Raw genomic sequence first — 14,612 nt, forward strand, 5'->3', positions numbered from 1 at the left:
AAAGGTAGGATTTTGCTCTCAAAAACTGCTCTAGAGCCTCTCCCTAAGGCACTCCCTCTGTTTCTCTGTCTCTGTGTCTCTTTCTCTTATTTTCATTGCAGCCAACCATTCTAAGGTAGCCAATGTGTATCTTTTCTTTTGTGTGTGTTTTTGAAAATTCTGCATAAAATTTTAATTTATATAAATGGTATTATCAGCCTCACTCTGCTTTTCCCACTCAGATTGAAGATTTTATGGCTCATCTACCTTAAGTTATTCACCCCTAACTTCAACGAGCATCAGGATCACCAGGAGATGTTATAAAAATGTAGATTTCCAGCTTACGTTAAATGAATGTTCATTGCAGCACTACACACTGGGGTCTGTTGGGGGCAAATAGGGGAGAGATGGGGGGGTGGGGAGGTGGGGAGAGATAGCATGGGGAGAAATGCCAGATATATGTGAAGGGGAGGAAGGCAGAAATCACACTGCCATGTGTGCACCTATGCAACAATCTTGCATGTTCTTCACATGTACCCCCAAACCTAAAATGCAATAAAAAAAAGATTTTTTTTCAGTAGGCTCAGGGTAGGGCCTAGAAATCTGCATCTTAAGCAAGTGTATTGAGGTACAATTGATGTACCATAAAAATCACCTAGTTTTAAGTATGTACCTGTTTTGAAAATTTGTGGAGTTGTACAACCATTACCATGATCTAGTTAGAACTCCACATTTTAACAAGCTTTCCAGAGCTTGCAATGCAGCAGGTCTTCAGACTGTACTTTCAGTGTTCTAGAGATGAACAGTATGTGTTTTGAGACTCCAACAGACAAGGGCTCAAAGGCCAGCTCTGCCACTTTTTGCTAGATCTCCTCATAGCACTCGGTTCCTTCATGCTCTTACTCTCTCACTCTTCACTTGCCCTGTATGCTGGCCTTTTAGAATGTGGGCTTATGGCTCCCACCTTTCTCATTTATCTTTGCTTTTGCCCCTCTCTGACACACACCAACAATCCCCTGCTGGATGAACTCCACCTAAAATGTATATTTCAATTCAGACTGTTACTCATTCTCCAATTCATGCTGTTCTTTGAACTCACTTTAAAAAATACTTTTCTAAACCCTGCAAAGTGAGATCATGTGAAGGTTATACAAGCTTCATGTCACAGCATGGTGTGTTGATCAGCCAGGGAGAGTGGTGTTGCTTGATTGGGAAAGACACCATTTCTCCATGTGAAGTAAATAAAGCTGACCCCAAAAAACATTAATCAAAATGGTTCCTGAGGAAGAGGCCAGCCATGGGTTTCACTCAGTTTCCACCTATCTGCGGAGCTGGAAGAGCAATACAATTGAAAATGTGGATCTTGTGACCTCATACACAAAGCACTGTTTGTCAAAACACAAGGAATAGTACCTCAAGTTCTGCCTGGGGCTTAATTCAGGAATGAAAACCAAACACCTTCTGGCTTTCAGGTAGATGTTGGGATAGATATCACTCATAGGTGCATCAGACTCTGTGTCTACAGGCAAAATCCAAAATTCCAGATTATTATAAAATGCAACCCAATGAACCATTGGAAATTATCTAGAGATTTACATTCAAGTAAAAATATTTATTGAGCATTTATAATGTACCAGGCACATTAGTTTTTGAGTCATTGGAGTACATCATTAAAATCTAATAAATTCAGTAAAGTTGCAAGCTACAAAATCAATATATAAAAATGAGTAGCATTTCTATATAACAATAATTAACTAGCTGAGAAATCAAGAATACTCCTGAATAAAATCATGCAGGAATGAATTTAACCAAGGAGATGAAAGATCTCTACAACAAAAACTAAAAAACACTGATGAAAGAAATTGAAGTGGACATAAACAAATGGAAAGATGTTCCATGTTCATGGAGTGGGAGAAATAATATCATTAAAATAATCGTACTGCCCAGAGCAATCTAGAGATTCAATGCAACACCTATCAAAACACTGATGTCATTTTTCTTTTCTTTTTTCTCTTTTTTTCTTTTCTTTTTTATTTTTTTGAGATGGAGTCTCATTCTGTTGCCCAGGCTGGAGTGTGGTGGCACAATCTCAGCTCACTGTAACCTCCACCTCCTGGATTCAAGATTCTGCCTCAGCCTTCTCAATAGCTGGAACCACAGATGCATGCCACCATGCCTGGCTTATTTTTATATTTTTTGGTAGAGATGGAGTTTTGTCATGTTGGCCATGCTGGTCTTGAATCCCTGACCTCAGGTGATCCACCTGCCTTGGCCTCCCAAAGTGCTGGGATTACAGGCATGAGCCACCATGCCTGGTCCATTTTTCTCAGATATAGAAAAAACAATCCTAAAATTTGTATGGAAACACAGAAGAGTTCAAATAGCCAAACCCATCCTGAGCAAAAATTACAAAGCTGGAGGCATTACACCACCTGACTTCAAAATATATTATAAGGTTTGTTAGCCAAAACATCATGGTTTTGGCATAAAAACAGACACAGACTAATAGAATGAAATTGAAAGTCCAGAAGTAAATTTACATATTTACAGCCAACTGATTTTCAACAAAGGTGTCAAAAACATACACTGGGTAAAGGACACCCTCTTCATTAAATGGTGCTGGGAAAATAGGATTGTCATATGCAGAAGAATAAAACTGGACCCTTATCTTTCGCTATATACCAAAATCAATTCAAGATGGTTTAAAGACTTAAATGTAAAACATTAAACTATAACACTACCAGAAGAAAACATAGGGAAAACTCTTCAGGATATTGATCTAGATAAAGATTTTAATGGCTAAAACTTTAAAAGCACAGGCAACACAAATGAAAATGACAAATGTGACTATATTAAGCTTCTGCACAGCTAAGAAAATAATCAACAGAGTAAACAGAACCTGTTGAATGAAAGAAGATATTGACAAACTATTTGTTAGGGGAGTAATATCCAGAATATACAAGGAACTAAAACAAACAATAAAGAAACAAACTATAATTTCATTTAAGTGGATAAAGAACATGAATAGACATTTCTAAAAGAAGACATAAATTGTCAACAGGCATATGAATAAAATACTCTATATCATTAATCGTCAGGGAGATGAAATTCAAAATCATAATGAGATGTCATCTTACCCCTGTCAGAATGGCTACTATTAAAAAGACAAAAAATACATGTTATCAAAATTGTGGAGAAAAAGGAACCCCCATATACTATTGGTGGGAATACAAATTAATACAGCCACTATGGAAAACAATATAGAGATTTCTTTAAAAACTAAAGATAGAACTACCATGTGATCTGGAAATATTTGGATAAATACCACTACTGAGTATTTATCCAAGGAAAAGAAATTAGTATATCAAAGGGTACTTGCACTTCCATATTTATTGCAGCACTATTCACAATAGCCAAGATATGGAATCAGCATGTGTCTATCAATGGATGAATGGTGATATTATTTGAATTTGTGTGCCTGCCCAAATCACATGTTAAATTGTAATCCCTAATGTTGTTGGAGGTGCCTGGTCACAGGTGATTGGATCATGGGGGTAGATTTCCTCCTTGTTGTTCTCATGATAGTGTGTTCTCATGAGATCTGCTTGTTTAAAACTGTGTAACACCTCCTCCTTTACCATCTTCCTCATGCTTGAGCCATGTAAAACATGCTTGCTTCCTCTTAGCCTTCTGCCATGATTGTAAGTTTCCTTATGTCTTCACAGCCGTGTTTCCTGTACAGCCTGTGAAATTGTACACCAATTAAACCTCTTTTCTTTATAGATTAACCAGTCTCAGGTAGTTCTTTATATCAGTGTGAGAATAGACTAATACAGAAAATTGGTACCAAGAATGGGATATTGCTAGAAAGATACCTATAAAACTTTGGAACTGGGTAGCAGGCAGAAGTTGGAACAGGTTGGAGGGTTCAGAATATGACAAGAAGATGAGGGAAAGCTTGGAACTTCCTAGAGGCTTGTTGAGTAGTTTTGACCAAACCGCTGATAGTAATATGGACAAAAATGGCTAGGCTGAGGAGGTCTCAGATGGAAATGAGGAACTTATTGGGAACTGGAGAAAAGATCACTTTTGTTATGCATTATCAAAGAACCTGGCAGCATTGTGTCCCTGCTTTAGGAATCTGTGTAACTTCAAACTTGAGAAAGATGATTTAGGGCATCTGATGGAAGAAATTTCTAAGCAGCAGTGTTCAAGGTGTGGCCTGGCTGTTTCTAAAAGCCTGTGCCCATATGCATGAACAAAGAAATGACCTGAAGCTGGAACTTATATTTAAAAGGGAAGCAGAGCATAAAGGTTTGGGGAATTTGCAGCCTCACCATGTGGTAGAAAAGAAAAATCCATTTTCAGGGGAGGAATTGAAGCAGGCTGCATACATTTGTGTAACTAAAAAGAAGGGAAGTACTAATAACCAAGACAATGGGAAAAAGGCTCTGAAGGCATTTCAGAGATCTTTATAACAGCCTGTCCCATCAGAGGCCCTGAGGCCTAGGAGGAAAGAACAGTTTTGTGGGCCAGGCCCAGGGCCCGTGCTGCTCTGTGCAGCCTCAGGACACAGTGACCTGAATGTTGGCAGCTCCAGCTTCAGCTGTGGCTCAAAAAGGCCACTGTCTCAGAGGGTGAAAACTGTAAGACTTGGCAGCTTCCACATAGTGTTAAGCCTGCAGGTACATAGAGTGCAAGAGTTGAGGACTGGGAGCCTCAGCATATATTTCAGCGGATATATGGAAACTCTTGGATGTCCAGGCAGAAGTCTGCTACAGGACAGAGCCGTCATAGGGAACCTCTACTAGAGCAGTATGGAGGGGAAATGTGGGGTTGGAGCCCCAACACAGAGTCCCTACTGGAGCACTGCCTAGTGGAACTGTGAGAAGAGAGCTACCAAAAATACTAGATCCACTGACAGTTTGCACTGTGTGCCTGGAAAGACACAGGCACTCAACACCAGCCCTTGAGAGCAGCCATTAGAGATGAGCCCAGAAGAGTCACAGGGGCAGAACTGCCCAAGACCTTGGGAGCCAACCTCTTGCATCACTGTGGCCTAGATGTGAGACATGGAGTCAGAGGAGATTATTTTGAAGCTTTAAGATTTAATGATTGCCCTGCTGGGCTTTGGACTTGCATGGGGCTTGCAGCTCCTCTCTTTTGGCTGATTTCTTTCTTTTTGAATGGGTGTGTTTACCCAATGCCTTTACCCCTATTGTATCTTGGAAGTAACTAACTTGTCTTTTATTTTATAGGTTCATAGGTGGAAGAGATCTGCCTTGCCTCAGATAAGTCTTTGGACTGTAAACTTTTGAGTTAATGCTGAAATAAGACCTGGGAGACTGTTGAGAAGGGATGATTGTACTTTGCAATGCAAGAAGGGCATAGATTTAGGAGGGGACAGGGGCAGAATGATAAGGTTTAGATTTGTATCCCCACCCAAATCTGATATTGAATTATAAACCTCATTGTTGGAGCTAGGAGGTGATTGGATCATGGGGGTGGATTTCCCTCTTGCTATTCTCATGACGATGAGTGAGTTCTCATGAGACATAGTTGTTTAAAAGTGTATAGCACCTCCCCCTTCACTATTTTTCTCTTGATCCAGTCAGTAAGATGTGCCTGCTTCCCCTTCCTCTTCTGCCATGATTGTAGGTTTCCTGAGGCCTCCCCACCTATGCTTCTTATACAACCTGCAGAACTGTGAGCCAATTAAATTTTTTTTCTTTGTAAATTACCCAGTCTCAGGTAGTGTTTTTATAGCAGTATGTCAAAAGACTAATACAAATGAATAAAGAAAAGTGATATATATACACTTTGGAATACTATTCAACCATGAAAAAGAATGAAATCCTGTTATTTGCAGCAACCTTGGTCCAAGCTCTTACCAGTAAGATTCACTAGGTTTGAAATGAGGTGAGAGAGAGAGAGAGAGAGAGAGAGAGAGAGACAGAGAGAGAAAGAAATAGAGACAAAGAAAGTGAGGAACACCAGATTGCCATCCCAGGGGAACAGAATGCAACCTGGGATCTAGAGAGCTGTCACATTCCAAGAAATATTTCAATTGTGCTGATTTTCTTCTGGAGAACTGAGACCAGGGAATGAAACTCTCCATCAAGTCATGGCTTTGCAGGCAATAGATCAGAGGATATTGCCAGTTTTCTATTGTTATCGGGCAGATTTTCTCTGAAGGTTTCACTCACCTACCCAGTCATTGAAATCTGCTCAGCTTCCAGGTTTAGTACTAAAACTTGCTTTGCTTCATCTTATGGACGGGTATCCTGAGAGGGAATTTGGACACAGACTTACACAGAGGGAAGACCATGTGAAGACACAGGAAGAAGATGAACATCTACAAGCCTCAGAAGCATACAAACCTGCTGACACCTTGATTTCAGACTTCTAACACTTCAACTGTAAGAAAATAAACTTCTGTTATTTTAAAAAAAGAAATGAAGCTTAAGTTCTTAAGGTCTAATTTAGTAGGACTGAGGTGAGGCTTCAAGTATTGCTGAGGAAACACAGGGTTTGGAATCATGGCTTTAGAGCAAGGGTTTCTAAACTTTTGTTTTCTTGGTGTCAAAGCCACAGTGCAGACATGCTGGCTGCTATTTACTGTTAATACCAAGCTCACTCCTGTGATAATAACTTCAGGATGCAGCTTTTTTTCTTTCTTTTCTTCCAAGCTTCTGTTATGTCATGACTACCAATCTTACTCCCTGAATGAGTTGCTGTGTAACTGAAATTCAGTATTCCAACCATTATGAGGCCCCAGGGGTTCTCTGTAAGTTGCATTGTTTTTGGCTCACGACTCTGGTATAAAATCTCAGTGAGAAACTGAGAGTATCTATCTTTTTCAAAAGAATGATACAGATGCCTTGTATAGTAGTCAGAATCCTAATGATGATACATGAAGGGGCCATATGGCAAGGAGGTAGGCCAGAAGTCTAGGTACAGTACGATGTGGCTAGGTTCACCACTCAAGGTCTCCCAAGGCCAATATCCGGGTGTCAGCTGGGCTGAATTCTAATTGGACTGCAGAATCTGTGAGCCAATAGATAGGTATTGTTTTAACCCACTCATAACAAACTAAGAGGTAATTGATTGCACAGCTACAGTAAACGAATACACACTTTTATGAAGAAAGATTCTTCGGTACTGTCTTCAAACTAAAATTGGTATCAGAATCACTTGGAACGAATTGTTAAAAATACATTTTCATGGGTCCCAGCCCCAAAGAGTTTGATTCAATATGTCTGTATTAGATCTATTTAATGAACTCTTCAGATGATTATTTTACTATTGGGTTGAAAACCTTAATATGAGAAGCAAGCTGTTCCATTGGTTTCTTCATATTCCCAAATTGTCTCATGGACTGCTTTGAGGTAGAAGGGAATTTTTGGGGGATTGGGAGGCTATAAAATATGATGCTAGAGGAGAGTTTTTGGCTTACACTCTAAGTTCAACCAGAAGACTTCTCTTTCCTTTAATTTTTAGATGTCAGTTTTTGCCTTCCCCACCTTTCATTTATTTGATTTATTTGCTTTCATGCAAAATTTCCTTTAAAGGGAATAAGGTCTAATACTTAGGAAAAAATGTTGTAAAAACTTTAAGGGTGAATTATGCCTTGAAACTTTTTTTATTTTGCCAAGCACCATATCTTTGTGCCAGAAACAGTGTTGGATGTAAGGTGCTGGGGGAACCCATATATGGAAAATGTTTCTTATCTTTTTTGCTTACCAATATATGTGCAATGCCTAGTGAAGTATTTGGAATATACATTTTATATGGTACTCAATAAATGTTTGTTGAAAATAAATGAATAGCACTAATTACACTGTGTTGTAATTATTAATTTATCTGTTTGCTTTCTCAATCAAACTATGAGCTCATCAAGAGCAGAAACCAGGTCTTGTTCATTGTTGTATCTCCTGCACCTTCCACATGAACTTATACATAGTAGGCACCTAGTATTTGTTGAATGAATAAATGAGTACAAGTCAAGTATAAAAACCTGTCTATGGCAATGTAGACTAGACATAGTAGATCCATAAACAGAACTGGCAGTTGCTGTTTTCTAACCTTATACTGATTGCACAAGCCATAAGACTCCCCTGTTAAAAGAATGAGACATCTTTGGTGCATGGGGCCTGGTCAATACTACTGTGATCTCATCTTTGCCCGTCCTTCTGCTTTGACAGTCTTGGTTTCCAGGTTTACTGACAAATGTGCTGGACTGTTGTTTCCTTCTTAGCAAACAGTCAGATGAGATGGATTGTAACTGAAATCTGAAAGGGACACCAGAAAATCCCCTGTGTCTTCTCTCCAAATACAAATACCTCTGCATGAGGGAAGTCTCAAATTGACATTTCTCCACTGAGTATGAGTAACTTGAATTAGATAATCAGATCCCTTTCACCTACTACCTAGCTTTTACTTGCTCTCATTGAAAATTAAGTCTTTAGTGTGAAGACATGGTAGATCCTGGTCATTTACTGCCAACGTAGATTGGGCATCTAGAGGGCAATGGGCAACATGAGCAGAGTGAAGGTCCAGAGATAGTATATGTTTTGCACGGCATTAGCATGGAAGACACCAGCCATGATACCACACTTCTTATACTTTTTATTTTACCAAGAGCCTACTTGGACTCAGTCAATAAACCATGCCAGGCCAAATATTTAAGCACCAACTTTGATATAAAATATTTGGCTTCCCCTGCTTAGAGCTACCACGATATAAGGTATGACTCTACTAACTTTATACTTTCTCATCATTTTAACCTACAGAGGATTTTTTCTTCACTTGTCACAGGTTGTATGAACCTTGTCTGTAGGTCAAGAATCATAGTGCTAAGCATTGTACATTGTCAGACCTGGGAAATTTATGCTGATTACTGGGGACATTAGAGTTGAACACCTGTCTTGAGTGTGAATGGGGACAGCATAGCAGTATAGTCGGGAAAACACACAAGCAGAAAATGTGAATCTCAGTTCTGCTGTTTATTAGCTTCAGAAAAAACCTACTTTGGCTTTAGTATTTTCATCTGTTAAAAAAGCATAATAGCACCTGCTATTACCCCATAAAGTTGTTTTAAGTATTGATAAAGATTATGCGTGACAAAGTCTAATTAAAATTATTACAAGCTATAAAATGGAACTTATTTCTCTTTAAAATAATGGACTTTATAGAATAACCATATTATTTTTTCTAAATCAGAATAAAATTTGAAGTTACATAATTATTAACAGTTATTAATTGGTCTACAGCAGACATAAAATGATAATGTGGTAGGTAAAACTCCAGACTACAGTAACTCTTGCACTGATATTTATTTAATTATCTCTTCCCTTGGTTCTTTTCTTACTCCTTAACTCTGAAATGCTCTTCTTTATGTTTTAGTTCAGGAATCATATACAGGGAAAGTAGGAAAATGTATATGTGTGACTGTGTGTGTGTGCGTGTGTGTTCTTTGAAACATCTGCTCTAGAAAAAAGTTGAGCCATGAATAAACATGTCATTATTACAACTCAAAGATGCTCAGATAAATAGCTCCAATGCTCAGGTTTGGCTAGTGATTGATTACTCAAGTGGACTCCAGATTTACTCTGGGCTCCTTTTGTTCCCTCCTCTCTAATTCAACAGTTCTTCTGCCTCTCACATGTTGCTAAGTATAGTGCTAGGCAGAACCACCAAGGGTGTCCCTGTAGCCTTCCCAGCTGAGCAACCAGAGACAGAGATTGGGGGCACATCTGGGTAAGTGCCCAGTAAAGAAGCAGAGAGGTAGCTGATTTTTAAAATAATTGAATTTAAACTTCCGGGATACATGTGCAGGATGTGCAGGGTTGCTACATAGATAAACGTGTGCCATGGTGGTTTGCTGCACATATTAACCCATCACCTAGGTATTAAGCCCAGAATGCATTAGCTATTTACCCTGTGCTCTCTCCCCACCCCTGCAACAGGCCCCAGTGTGTGTTGTTTCCCTCGTTGTATCTGTCTCTTCTCACCGTTCAGCTCCCGCCTGCAAGTGAGAGCAGGCAGTATTTGGTTTTCTGTTCCTGCATTAGCTTCCTGAGGATAATAGCTTCTAGCTCCATCCATGTCTCTGCAAAGGACATAATCTCATATCTTTTTATGGCTGCATAGTATTTCATGGTGTACTACATTTTCTTTATCCATTCTGTCATTGATGGGCATTTGGGTTGATTCCATGTCTTTGCTATTGTGAACAGTGCTGTAATGAACATAAGCATGCATGTATCTTTATAATAGAATGACTTATATTCCTTTGGGCATATACCCAGTAATGGGATTGTTTGGTCAAATGGTATTTCTGGCTCTAGGTCTTTGAGGAATCACCACACTGTCTTCCACAATGGTTGAACTAATTTAAGTTCCCACCAACAGTGTAGAAGTATTCCTATTTCTCCACAGCCTTTCCAGCATCTGTTGTTTCTTGACTTTTTAATAATTGCCATTCTAACTGGTGTAAGATGGTATCTCATTGTGGTTTTGATTTTTATTTTTCTAATGATCAGTTATATTGACCTTTTTAAAATATGTTTGTTGGCCATATAAATGTCTTCTTTAGAGAATTGTCTGTTCATGTCTTTTGCCCACTTTTTAATGTTTTTTTTTCTTGTAAATTTGTTTAAGCTCTGTGTAGATTATGGATGTTAGAGGTTTGTCAGGTGGGTAGATTGCAAAATTTTCTCCCATTTTGTAGGTTGTCTGTTCACTCTGATGATAGTTTCTTTGTTGTGCAGAAGCTCTTCAGTTTAGATTCCATTTGTCAATTTTTGCTTTTGTTGCAATTGCTTTTGTTGTTTTGTCATGAAATTTTTGCCCATGTCTATGTCCTGAATGGTATTGCCTAGGTTTTCTTCTAAGATTTTCATAGTTTTGGGTTTTACATTTAAGCCTTTAATCCATCTTGACTTAATTTTTGTATAAGGTGTAAGGAACTGTCCAGTTTCAACTTTCTGCATATGGCTACTGGTTCTCCCAGCACCATTTATTAAATAGGGAATCTTTCCCAATTGCTTACCTTTGCCAGGTTTGTCAGAGGCGAGATGGCTGTAGATGTGCAGTCTTATTTCTGATAACTCTATTCTTTTCCATTGGTCTATATGTCTGTATCTGCTTTTGTACCAGTACTGTGGTGTTTTGGTTACTGTAGCCTTGTAGTATAGTTTGAAGTTGGGTAGCATGATATCTCCAGCTTCTTTTTTTCTTTCTTAGAATTGTCTTGGATATACAGGCTTTTTTTGGGTTTCATATGAATTTTAATGTAGTTTTTGTCTAATTCTGTGAAGAATGTCAATGTAGTTTGATGGGAATAGCATTGAATCAGTAAATTACTTTGGCAGTATGGCCATTTTTATGATATTGATTCTTAATATCTATGAGCATGGAATATTTTTCCATTTGTGTCCTCTCTGATTTCCTTTAGCAATGGATGTAGTTATCCTTGAAGAGGTCCTTCATTTCCCTTATTAGCCATATTCCCGCATGTTTTATTCTGTTTGTAACAATTGTGAATGGGAGTTTATTCATGATTTGGCTCTCTGCCTTTCTATTGTTAGTGCATAGGAATGCTTGTGATTTTTGCATATTGATTTTGTAACCTGAGACTTTGCTGAAGTTGCTGATCTGCTTAAGAAGCTTTTGGGCTGAGATGATGAGGTTTTCCAGATATACAATCATGTCATCTGCAAATAAAGACAGTTTGACTTCTTTTCTTCCTATTTGAATACGCTTTATTTCTTTCTCTTTCCAGATTGCCCTAGCCAGAACTTCCAATACTATGATGAATGAGACTGGTGAGAGAGGGCATCCTTGTCTTTTGCCACTTTTCAAGGGCAATGCTTCCAGCTTTTACCCATTCAGTATGATATTGGTTGTGGGTTTGTCATAAATGATTCTTATTATTTTGAGTTATCTTCCATCAATACCTAGTTTATTGAGAGTTTTGAACATAAAGGATGTTGAATTTTATTGAAGGCCTATTATGTGGCTTTTGAGATAATTATGTGTTTTTTTTCTTTAGTTCTGTTTATGTGATGGGTTATGTTTATTGATTTGCATATGTTGAACCAGTCTTGCATCCCAGGGATGAAGCTGACTTGATCTTGGTGGATATGCTTTTTGATGTGTGGCTGGATTCAGTTTGCCAGTATTCTATTGAGGGTTTTTGCATCGACGTTCATCAGAGATATTGGCTTAAAATGTTTTTTTAATCTCTACCCTATTTTGATATCAGAATAATGCTGTTCTCATAAAATGAGTTAGGGAGGAGTCCTTCCTTTTCAATTGTTTGGAATAGTTTCAGAAGAAAGGGTACCAGCTCCTCTTATATCTCTCGTAGAATTTAGCTGTAAATTCATCTGGTTCTTGGCTCTTTTCGGTTGGTAGGCTATTTATCACTGCTTTAATTTCAGAACTTGTTATTGGTCTATTTAGGGATTCAGCTTTTTTCTGGTTCAGCCTTGGGAAGGTATATGTGTCCAAAAATATATTCATTTCTTTTAGATTTTCTAGTTTATTTGTATAGAGGTGTTTATAGTATTCTCTGATGGTTATTTGTATTTCTGTGGGGTCAGTGGTGATATCCACTTTATCATTTTTTATTGTGTCTATTTGATTCTTCTCTCTTTTCTTCTTCATTAGTCTAGCTAACAGTCTATCTATTCTATTAATTTTTTCAAAAAAAATTAGCTACTGGATTTGTTGATTTTTTGAAGAGTTTTTCATGCCTCTATCTCCTAAGTTCCACTCAGATATTGGTTATTTCTTGTCTTCTGCTAGCTTTGGAGTTTGTTTGCTCTTGGTTCTCTAGTTCTTTTAGTTGTGGTGTTAGGATGTCAATCTGAGATTTTTCTAGACTTTTGATATGGGCATTTGGGATATAAATTTCCTGCTTACCACTGCTTAGCTGTGTCCCAGAGATTCTTGTACATTGTCTGTTTTTTTCTTATTGGTTTAGAACTCCTTGATTTCTGCTTTAATTTCATTATTTGCCCAGGAGCCATTCAGGAGCAGGTTGTTCAATTTCCATGTAGTTGTGTGATTTTGAGTGAGTTTCTTGGTTTTGAGTTCTACTTTGATTGTGTTGTGGTCTGGGAGACTGTTATGATTTCTGTTCTTTTGCATTTGGTGAGGAGTGGTTTACTTCCAATTATGTGATTGATTTTATTGTAAGTGCCATGTGGCACCAATAAGAATGTATATTCTGCTGTTTTGGGGTGGAGAGTTCTGTAGATACCTATTAGGTCTACTAGATCCAGAGTTGAGTTCAAGTCCTGAATATCTTTGTTAATTTTCTGACTTGATAATATGTTTAATGTTGATGGTGGGGTGTTAAAGTCTCCCACTATTATTGCATGGGAGTCTAAGTCTCTTTAAATCTCTAATAACTTGTTTTATGAATTCAGGTGCTCCTGTATTGGGTGCATATAGATTTAGGATAGCTCTTCTTGTTGAATTGAACACTTTACCATTATGTAATGCCCTTCTTTGTCTTTTTTTGATCTTCATTGGTTTAAAGTCTGTTTTGTCAGTTACTAGGATTGCAACATCTGCTTTTTGATGCTTTCCATTTGTTTGGTAGATTTTCCTCTATCCCTTTATTTTGGTCCTATGTGTGTTTTTGCGTGTGAGATGGGTCTCTTGAATATAGCACACCAATGAATCTTGATTATTTACCCAGTTTGCCATTCTTTTAATTGGAGCATTTAGCCCATTTACATTTAAGATTAATATTATGTGTGAATTTGATCCTCTCATCATGATGCTATCTGGTAATTTTGCAGATTTGTTGATGTAGTTGCTTCATAGAGTCATTGGTCTGTGTACAATTTTTTCTCTTCATATTTAGTGCTTCCTTCAGAAGCTCTTGCAAGGCAGGCCTGGTGGTTATGAATTCCCTCAGCAATTGCTTATCTGAAAATGATTTTATTTATTCTTTGCTTATGAAGCTTAGTTTGGCCAGATATGAGATTCTGGTTTGGAAATTATTTTCTTTAAGAATGTTGAATATTGGCCCCATATCTCTTCTGGCTTATAGGGTTTCTTCTGAGGGGTCTGCTGCTCATCTGATGGGCTTCCCTTTGTACATGACCTTACGTTTCTCTCTGATTGCCCTTAATATTTTTTCCTTCATTTCAAACTTGGATAATCTGATGATTACATGCTTGGCATTGATCTTCTTATAGAATATCTTACTGGGGTTATCTGGATTTCTTGAATTTGAATTTTGGCCTGTCTTGATAGGCTAGGGAAGTTCTGGATAATATCCTGAAGAATGCCATTCTCCCTTTCTCTTTCAAGTACCCCAATCAGTCATAGATTTGGTCTTTTTACCTAATCCCATAGTTCTTGGAGGTTTTGTTCATTCCTTTTCATTATTTTCTCTCTGGTATTGTCTGCCTGTTTTATTTCAGCAAGATAGTCTTCAATCTCTGAAACTCTTTCCTCCTCTTTGTTTATTTGGCTATTGATACTTGTGGCTGTATTGCGAAGTTCTTGTGTTGTGTTTTTCAGCTCCATCAGGTCATTTATGTTCCCGTCTAAACTGGCTATTCTGGTTAACAGTTCCTGTAATGCTTTATCATAGTTCTTTTTTTTTT

This window comes from Cebus imitator, unplaced genomic scaffold (genome assembly GCF_001604975.1).
Source record: "Cebus imitator isolate Cc_AM_T3 unplaced genomic scaffold, Cebus_imitator-1.0 Scaffold292, whole genome shotgun sequence".
NCBI classification, from domain to species: domain Eukaryota; kingdom Metazoa; phylum Chordata; class Mammalia; order Primates; family Cebidae; genus Cebus; species Cebus imitator.